Source organism: Leopardus geoffroyi, chromosome C3 (genome assembly GCF_018350155.1).
Source record: "Leopardus geoffroyi isolate Oge1 chromosome C3, O.geoffroyi_Oge1_pat1.0, whole genome shotgun sequence".
Lineage (NCBI taxonomy): Eukaryota > Metazoa > Chordata > Mammalia > Carnivora > Felidae > Leopardus > Leopardus geoffroyi.
The window spans coordinates 12,962,648-12,972,881 of NC_059338.1; the positions used below are offsets into that span (position 1 = coordinate 12,962,648).

The following is a 10,234-nucleotide window of genomic DNA, read 5'->3' on the forward strand; positions in this document are numbered from 1 at the left end:
CAATTATCTGACACTTACTATATGCCAGTACTGTTTTGGGCATTTTATACAAGTTTACTTAGTTGGTCAACAGCTGCGTGAAGTAGGTGCTATTAATTCCCCAGATTATAGATAACGTAACAACAACAACAAAAGGATATCAAGCAGCTTGATTTTATAGCCAGTAAGTAATGGATGTGGAATTTGATGTCATGTTTTCTACTATAGACTGTGTGCTTAACTCCTGTACCATATTGCCCCGTGGCTAGAGCAATCCAACAAAACTTTGTCAGTACCTACCACGTGCAAGGTGCCTTGAAGAATACAAAAACAACTCACACAGCTATGGTTAGAGGTAAGATGCAAACTCTAGAAGCAAACACTCTAGAAGGAGAAACAAAATGTATATACAAATCACATGGTACAAGAGAGCCACAGAATGTTCAATTCTTCTCCTCCCCCTTCTTCCTCCTCCTCCTCCTCTCCCTCTCCCCACTTCCTCTCCTCTTCCTCTTCCTCCTCCTCTTTCTTCTCCTTCTCCTTCTTCCCCCCTTCCCCTCCTTCCCCTCCTCCTCCTCCTCCTCCTCCTCCTTCTTCTTCTCCTCCTCCTCCTCCTCCTCTCCTCTTCCTCTTCCTCCTCCTTCTTCTTCCCCTTCTTCTCTTCCTCCTCCTCCTCCTCTCCTCTTCCTCCTCCTCCTCCTTCTTCTTCCCCTTCTCCTCCTCCTCCTTCCTCCTCTTCTTCTTCTTCTTCTTCTTCTTCTTCTTCTTCTTCTTCTCCTTCTCCTCCTCCTCCTCCTCCTCTTCCTCCTCCCCCTCCTCCTTCTTCTTCCCCTTCTTCCCCTTCTTCCCCTTCTTCCTCTTCTTCTCCTTCTTCTCTTCTTCTTCTTCTTCTTCTTCTTCTTCTTCTTCTCCTTCTCCTCCTCCTCCTCCTCCTCTCCTCTTCCTCCTCCTCCTCCTCCTCCCCCTTCTTCTTCTTCTCCTCCTTCTTCTTCTTCTTCTTCTTCTTCTTCTTCTTCTTCTTCTTCTTCTTCTTCTTCTCCCCCTCCTCCTCTCCTCTTCCTCTTCCTCCTCCTTCTTCTTCCCCTTCTTCTCTTCCTCCTCCTCCTCCTCCTCTCCTCTTCCTCTTCCTCCTCCTTCTTCTTCCCCTTCTTCTCTTCCTCCTCCTCCTCTCCTCTCCCTCCTCCTTCTCCTTCTCTTCCTCCTCCTCCTCCTTCTCCTTCTCTTTCTTCTTCTTCTTCTTCTTCTTCTTCTTCTTCTTCTTCTTCTTCTTCAGGCATGAGAATCAAGACACCACACCTGAGTATTTTGACAAGTTCTATCAAGAAAACAAAGTGACCTGTGACTTCTCCTTGGTAGATGTCTCTCAAGCATCTGGCATTAGCGAGCAGAGCCAAGCTCACCAGCAGCTCCCCCTGAACCTCAGAGTCCGTGGGCATGGAGGATTTGGGATCAGCAGCGTTGGCCCCAAGATGCTATTTCCCATTCCATTAAAGAAGAGTTGATGAATACACATATTCCTCCAAAGTGAAGCCGGGTGGCCAAGTGATTTCAGTATCAGAGAGATTCACGTGGCTTTAAACCCAAGTTTGGTCACTTAATCGTGTCATCTTGGGAAAGTTTATCTAACTCTTCTGAACCACAGATTCTTCATTTGTAAAACGAATGGGACATGAGTTATTGTGGGAATTAAGGAAAACAATGCCCTTGAAAGCTCTTGACAACACCAAGAACTTGAGAGAAAGAAAAACAGCTAAAACAGAGTGTGAATGAGGACTGAGTGCTTCTTTCTCGAACTAAAGACTCTTCACTCAACACAAGCCTTCTCTCTGACCACTCCTACATTCTGCGGCCTATTGGCTTATAGGTATAGACTTTTTTTTCTGCACCTGATGCATTATTTTCTGGAGCTGGCTTCTTTGCCCCGTTTTCTCCATTAATCTGCAAAATCCTTAAGCACAAGGACTGTGCATTCTATTTCTTTTATTTTCTCTTCCCAACTTACCTAATAAAAACTCTCCCCACAGAGCCTGCCTTCTGTGATAAGAATACAAATACATGGCACTTGGCAATTCTCAGCACTACACCCTGCGCTTTACAACTTACAGATTAATTTCACGCATATCGCCTTATTGAATCTCGCCACACCTCTCGTGGCCTTTCTTGCTTCTCAAATCACGGTGACTGGGCGGCGCACAGATTCAGTTATGATCGGGTTTCAGCATTAAGCATGGACTCTGATACTTATCGATTTTTCTTGGTCACCGCCTTCTTGTCTCTAGCTTTGTGCGCTCCGAAATGGATCTCACTTTCACACCCCCGGGCCCTGTACCTCCCTAAGAGGGTTCAAACAGCCAAAGAAAACAAAGAGTAGTGTGTGCCAATGGTCTCGCGCCCTCTCTCCCTCCAAGGAAAACGGCCTACGTTTATCAGCCAGACTCTTTAAGGCATTAACATTTTCTCACCAACGCAAGCAAAATGATTTAAATGAGGGTGTGCGTAATGGCATTTTATAACGAATGCAGTATTTTAAAAGCGTACGTTGATTTCAAAGCTTAATTTTACTAAAATTCTCACAAACCAAAGTGAATGTGATTTTAAAATTTTTATCTGGCAGCCATCTGCACTGGCATCTGCTTAGCATGGGGTAGCAACGTAAATAATTCTGAAAAACGATTCTGTAGACCAGTTAGCTCTCTGCTCAACCAGTTACATTATTTATAGACAGGGGAGACTGGAAGGCGTGAGAAGCGGGTGCTTATTATTCCTCCTCATCTTTATCCCTGCGTCCAGGAGAAGAGAGGATTACTGGTGTTCTCGGGTACAAAACTGAGGCCAATAGCCCGTCTCCAGAAGTTCCGAAGTCAGACATCTGAGCCTTATACACCAGAGAGCAAAATGAACAAGTGGATACAGTGTGTTTTTCTCTCATTTTGTGTCCCTCCTTACCAACTCCTAACTTCCATTCTTTTGCAGGTTCATTCAGCAAAGCAGGTGAATGTGGGAAAGGCGGAAGGAACCCACCACAGAGAAGTATCCCAAAGCAGGGGGAGGAGGGCCGTGAAAATGTGGATGGAGAGCCAGAACTACCACACATAGGACAGGCAAGGCTTTATGGAGCAAAAGACAGGAGGTGTTTTCCTGGAGCTGCATGTCGCCTGACCAGGCAAAGGAGTGGATGCTTTTCTGCATTCATGATGGAGCTTCACTTCTTGGTGGATTCTGACCAATGAGCTGAGGTGCCAGTGTCCCTGGTCTGTGTAGTATGATATCTGGGGGCCTTGTTTACACTCGGGGAAGAGAGAAAATCCTCAGGTTCAGAGCATTGTGCAGAAGGAAGCTGCAAAGTCCAGAGAGAAGGCGTTTTAAGCAAAAACACCTTTGATGTTTTCTCTTAGCCACCGTGAGGGACCCTAGCATAAGCCACGGATATGGAACTGATTGTTTACGTGTCATATGAACAAAGAGAGTATGTCGCTTGTTTTGAAAGTTTACCCAGAGTTTGGCTCTGATCAGAGTTGAGATTCAGCTGGCATTAGCTTGTGAAGATATTAGAATATGTCCTTGCCTGTTGGTATATAGCTCCTGCTTCTAGCTCCTCAAATGATTTCCAGGGCTTAGGATTCCCCAGTTTGTCACTTCAGGTGAGGCCACTAGACACAGGTCTCATACACCAGGCCCCCTTCCCTGCTCCCTGGGGCAGGAGACAGCACCTCTGGGAGTTGTACAGACACCCCAGTGGGCAAACCCCCGGTGGACATGTGGCTTCAGCTATCTGGCTATTTGGGGGAACCGTAATCTTCCAAATGCATTCTGCTGATTGGTTTGTATGTGTGTGTGTATATCTGTATCTGCCTATCTGTCTATCTCTCTTCTCTATCTATTATCTATCTATCTATCTATCTTTCTATCCTCTATCATCTATCAATCTATCTATCTATCTATCTAAAGAGATGATATTCACATACCATGAAATTGACCATTTTATTTTTTACTTTTTACTTTTTTATTTTTTGGATCATTTTAAAGTTTATAATTCAGTGATATTTAGTACACGCACTCACAGTGTTGTGCAAGTACCAGATCTATCTAGCTCCAAAATAATTTTTCACCCCAAAGAAAACCTCAACCCAATAGGTAGTCACTGCCCATTTTACTCTCTCCCCATCACCTAGGAACTACCAAACTACTTTCTGTCCGTATGGACTTGTGTATTCTAGACATTTCATATAAATGGAATTATACAATGTACAGCCTCTTTTTTTTTGTCTGATTTCTCTTGCTTAGCATGTATTCAAGGCTCATCCATGTTACAACTGGTATTAGTACTCCATTCCTTTTTCTTGCTGAATAAATTGAGCAACCAAGCTGTCTGGTTTCCAATCCAGACCAAGCTGCCTGGGTTCCAACATCTACTCACTTATGTACTAACTGTGGGCCAACGCAAGGTCTTTGATGTCTCCTTGATAACAATTTTCCCCATCTGTAAAATGGAGATAAGAGTAGCCCCTGATGTACGGGGATGTGGTGGTATTAAATCAGTTAAAATATATATAAAAAAAAATAAGAACAGTGCTGAAAAGGTATTTAGTACATGTATAATTGTTCTTATTCATTTTTGTGAACCCGATGAAAATGGCAGCATGTTCGTTGGGGTTATCTGCTCTCTAGTGGTTCTGATAACTAGGCCTCCTGCTCATTCAGCCATGAGAGCAATTTTATTCTGAGTCTCCATTATCTGACTAGTGCCCAGACACAGAGCATGTATGTTCCCCACTGCATTGTCACTCTTCTGATATTATGAATGAGATATTATCTTCTGACAAGATGTTTTCTGATATTATGATTGAGATAATGAGATGAAATTGATCTTGATCTTGACTCCTGGTACTCAATGAGTAAATCATTACCCACAGATCACAGATGAAGCAATATAAACTTTTACTTAAAAATATACTGGGATGGGGTGCCTGGGTGTCTCAGTCGGTTGAGCGTCCTATCAGGTCATGATCTCGCAGTTTGTGAGTTCAAGCCCCGCGTCGGGCTCTGTGCTGACAGCGGGAGCCTAGAGCCTACTTCGGATTCTGTGTCTCCCTCTCTCTCTGCCCCTCCCCTGCTCACACTCTATCTCTCAATAATAAATAAATGTTAAAAAAACGCTTTAAAAATATATACTGGGATGTACAAGGTAATTTGAAGATTGAACTACACTACCATTCCCAACAAATATTTTGGCCTCTCTTCTGCCCAAAGGCTTATAAAAGGCAATTGTCAATCACTATAAAACCTCTTCTTAAAAAGTTTTGTTTTGATTTTGAACTATTGTATCATTAATTTTATTTTAACCGGAGTAATCAGTGTAGAATTTAAAATTCGAATAGCACAAAACAGCTAACAATGAAAAATGGATGTTTTCACTTTCCATCCTTTTCTACACCTGAGTCCTACTCCTAGAGACAAATCTTCAATTTCTCTGTTTCTTCTTTGCCTTTAATTCCATGTTCTAAAATAATGCATGCCCTGCTGTTTTTCCATCGATAATTTTAGGTATGGATTACAAGGATTTAGATTTCTCTCTCTTAGCTTTCCTTAACACTATCTCCCAACCAAGTTAGGCCAGAATTTATGATCGTATCAACAGTAGAGTTACCCACACAAATGACATGCAAACGAGCACGTACTATGGTCATTTCCTTGTGGTGTTGTACCAGGTCCTGGAACCAGGCTCTGGAACTAGACTGCTCAGTTATAATCCCAGCTCTGTCATTTGCCAGACAGGTAACATTGGGCAAATTACTCACCTTGTGCTACCACATATTAATTTTTTTAATGTTTATTTTTGAGAGAGAGACAGATTGTGAGTGGGGGAGGGGCAGAGAGAGAAGGAGACAGAATCCAAAGCAGGCTCCAGGCTCCAAGCTGTCAGCACAGAGCCGGACGTGGGGCTCGAACTCACAAACTGTGAGATCATGACTTGAGCTGAAGTCAGCCGCCCAACAGACTGAGCCACCCAGGTACCCCTCATATTAATTATTTTCCAGTCATCCCAATATCTCTGCCACAAGACTGTCGATAATCCATTCGCTGAAACAGATTAGTCCCATCTCCCCGCTGCTCCCCTCTTTCTTGGAGCCCCACTTCCTTCCTTCCCTTGCAGGTGGGTCATTTGCCAGACCTGTCTGCAGTCACCCTGCTGCTCCTCTCCTGCTCTCTCCTCTGCTAAGGAGTAATTGTGGCATCTTCTTTCTTGGTTTACCCTGTGGTTTTGCTGAAACCTTTTCACTGATAGCTTCCTGAGAAAGAATAAAAAGGAAGGTGGGGTGTTTGTTTTGTGTTTTTACCATTTCCTGCATGACAAAATTATTTTAAAAAGGAAATGTTTTATCCTTATAATTGATAGTTTGGAAGGAAATAGAATTCTAGGTTGAAACACATTATCACTCAGAACTTTTCAGGCTTTGTTCCAGTCTTCTAAGATTCAGTTGCTATTAAGAAACCAAAGACCATTCTTGCATATTTGACTGTTTCCCTCCTCTCTTTTGGAAGCTTCTAGAATCTCTTTCCAATTTCAAGTGTCCTCAATTTTTTCATGACCTACCTGAGGTTTTGTCTTTTTTCACTCATTGCACTAACTACATCCCTGTGCACAGGGAGACACACAAGTTTCAGTTCTGGAAATTTAAAAAATTGCTTCTTTGATAATATCTTCCCTTCATTTTTTTCCCTTTCTCTTTGTAGAGCTCTTAATTATTAGCTGTTAAACTCTGGAGACAGATTCCTTATTTTTTCTTATCTTTTTCCTCCCTTTGCCCTTTTTTCTTTTAATTTTGTTCTACTTTTGAGAGTTCCTTAACCCTTACAAACTTCTATTTAATTTTTAGTTTCAGTTTTTGTATTTAATAAATAAGAATTATTTCTTGTTCTCTGATCCTTTTTGAAAAGTGACCTGTATCTATATTATGGATTGAATTTTATTTTCACATCTTTAATATATTATAATTTTTTTTAAGTTTACTTTTGATTTCTGTATTGACTCTGATCCATCTAGGTCCTCTTTGTCTATCTGAGTTTTATTTGCTTATTTTGTTTGTTTTGGTCTTTATGTCTCTGGTTCTTGTCTGTTCATTTATATGTAAGAATGAGCTGCTCAAACAATGCTGGTACTGAATGCATAAGGGGGGTGGTAATTGACAGGGACCACTGTAGGTCCTTGGTGGATGGATGACCTACCCTTTCCATTGAGGAGCACAGAATGCTTACCTAGAAACTTTTTTTCTGTGGTTATCCAGGAAAAAAATCAACTTCTGCCAGAAATGGAGCAAGAGGGTAGGTGTAGAGGGAGCAGCATGGGTTTGACAACTGAGAAAACTATAAACCCTAGAAGCGGATAGAGAAAGAGTAGCTGAGGGAAAGCCATTCCCAGCATTGTTTTTCTTGATTCCCCCCATTAAGAACCTCCCTTGTTTGGTTTCTCCAGAGTATAATCCTCTGGTCCCATCCATCCATCCACCCATCCATCCATCCATTCATCCTTTCATCCATCTGGTATGTGTGTGTGTGTGTGTGTGTGTGTGTGTGTGTGTGTGTGGTTGTTGTTGTTGTTGTTGTTGGGAGAGTAGTTTAATAGTAGCTACATGTTTGTATGGGGTGCAGGCAGAGACTGGGATCCATATCTTCCCCTAAATTCCATCCTCTGCTGAACCTAAATCATTCAAATTCTGAGCCTTTCTGGGGTTTTGCAGAGTGAATTAGCTCACTTCTTATTTCTCTGGATGACAGGTGCTTAGATTTTCCGTTCTGTTTTTCCGTTTACATCTACCCTTTTCCAGTTTTCAAAAATGTATCAAAATCTTTTATCCATTACTGTCTTTTTCCACTGGTTCTCCTTATGTTTATGAACTAATAATTTCCTCTGCTCCTTATCCTCCTCCTCTTCTTCTTCTTCCATTTCTCCTCCTCCTTCTTCTTCTTCTTCTTCTTCTTCTTCTTCTTCTTCTTCTTGTACTGACATTGGGGACCAAGGTGGGGGAAAGAAGGATGGTGTTAAATGCATGTGTCTATCCACTAGTTATCTGGCTGCATGACAAAAAGAAAAGATGCTAGGTATGTTTTTTGTCCTATGAGTCAAACGGTCAGGTCCATCCTGATCAGGGGATCTTAGTGGAATATCACTTCAACCACCCTAGGTAGTTCCTATAAAATTAAGTAATAAAATCTCATTTACCTTGTAAGTATTTGACTTTTTAAAATGTTGGAATCCCTTTGCAGAGGGTCCTCAAAATGGTGAATTGAGATTTTGTTAAGTTGGCAAGAAATTGATGGATATGAGAGTAGATTGTGTTCGTCACTATTTGTGATTTGATGCTATGGAAACCAACTTGTGTGCTCTTCTGAGATTAAACATATCCATTGTTCAGAATGTATAATGTAGTAATTAGTAACTTCTTAACATGATTCCAATAACTGTAAAAAATTAGTCATTTTCCCTTCATCTTCTTTCTGTATACATCTCAGGAAAATAGGAAAAATCGTAGTTTCACAGGAAGAATAAAATGCAGCTTCAAATCTTGGAAAAGAAGATGTCCACTTGTCTAAACATGCTGTCATAAAGATATTAGGGGTAAAAATATTATGATAATAGCTTTTATTTATGGAGTGGCCAGTTCAAGTATTTTGCTAAATTTCAAAAATATCTTTTTTAGGCATCAAAAAGCCTTATGTAATAGGTATTATCTACATGTTTACATGTGGAAATGAGGCTCAGAAAAGTTATGAGGCTCAGTGAAGGTCCAGAAGGGATTTGGACGACAGCCTGAACTTCCCTAAATCCTACGTACTCCATGTTGCAGTAGGGAGTGATGAAAAGGACATTCATTCATCAACTTTTGAAAAATTGTTGGTGATTTCCCTTAGGAATCATCTGTCTCCATAGCATTCATTCTCTTCTGCCACTTAACCTCAGGGAACGAAGTTAAGATATTTGGGTGTATTTGTAACCAGATTTTCAAATATCTTGAGCTCTCTTTAAGGTGCAAGGTTATCTGCAATTTCTTCTTTCTCATTTTTTTTGGGGGGGGTCTGGTGTGATTTTTAGACATGGCTAGGGAGATTTTGGAGTTATTTCCTACATCTCTGATGAAAATCTGATTTGAAAAGTCTCCATTTGAAGAAAGTATAAATCTCACTGCGAAAAATCCTCTCAACTTTGGTTTTCTCCACACGTTTGAAAATACCATTCAAGACAGGATGGCTATGCTGCAATTCAACCAACATCCTATAAAGAAATTCAACTTGTCAAAACTGACTTGTTAAATAACCTTGGAACTGCTATCTGAATAACAAACTAGATCCGAACTTGGATAGCAAACTTCAGTTTTATGGGTCTTCCAATGACCTCATTGTTATAACAAATGAGTACATCAGGTTTCCTTATCCATCAGGAAAGTCCTACACTCTGTGTGTCAGATGACTCAGAAAACACACAAATGTCTCCCATGCTGAAAGATAAGCAAGTTCTGGATTTTCTCCATCTAGCATCCCTTACAGCTATATGTCAAAGCAACATCATCTCCAAGTCAGGTCCTGACTCCCCAGAGCGTACTTCTCAGTTCATCTGGGCATCAGACCCCTAACTTCACAGAAAGCCTCCTTCCTTTCTTTTCTTTTCAGAAATATGCTATATGTACCGGCATGTAGTCATATAGGAGCATCAGTAACACTATGCAATCCTGTCCCTTTCAGGGATCCACCCCCCATCGCCCCCCTTCACCATCCTCTCCTGACTACAGTTGGAATATTGCCCAGATTCAAGGATGTCATCTCAACAAGCAGTATCTCCCAGCTGCCATGAGGGGAGGTAAAGACACACGAGCTCTTCATTGCCTTCCCAAGGCTGTATTGAGAAAAGGCAGTCAAGTGAGAATACTCTTGACATGGGATTCCTGGAAAGGCCCTACCAGCTATACCCCCTTTCAGGACTGTACCTCCTTCTCATGCTCTCGACTTAACCTGAAGACTTCCAATCCCCACCACTTCCACAGATATTTGGCAATGTCTGGAGACACATTCGATAATCATAACTGGGATAGGCGTGAGGAGAGGCACTACTGGTGTCTAGTGGGTAGAGGCTAGGGATGTTGTTCAACACCCTATGACACTCAGAACAGTTTCCATAACAAAGAATTGTTTTGGGGGCGCCTGGGTGGCTCAGTTGGTTGAGCGTCTGACTTTGACTCAGGTCATGATCTCCCGGTTCGTG

General features: G+C 41.7%; 1 long non-coding RNA gene across 1 annotated transcript; it reads left to right on the forward strand.

Moving 5' to 3' along the window:
• The first annotated feature begins 1,238 nt into the window (after positions 1-1,238).
• LOC123585493 lies at positions 1,239-10,234 on the forward strand. Its single transcript, XR_006706237.1, has 3 exons — positions 1,239-1,843; positions 2,953-3,230; positions 9,718-10,234. It is a non-coding gene; the product is annotated as an uncharacterized LOC123585493 (long non-coding RNA).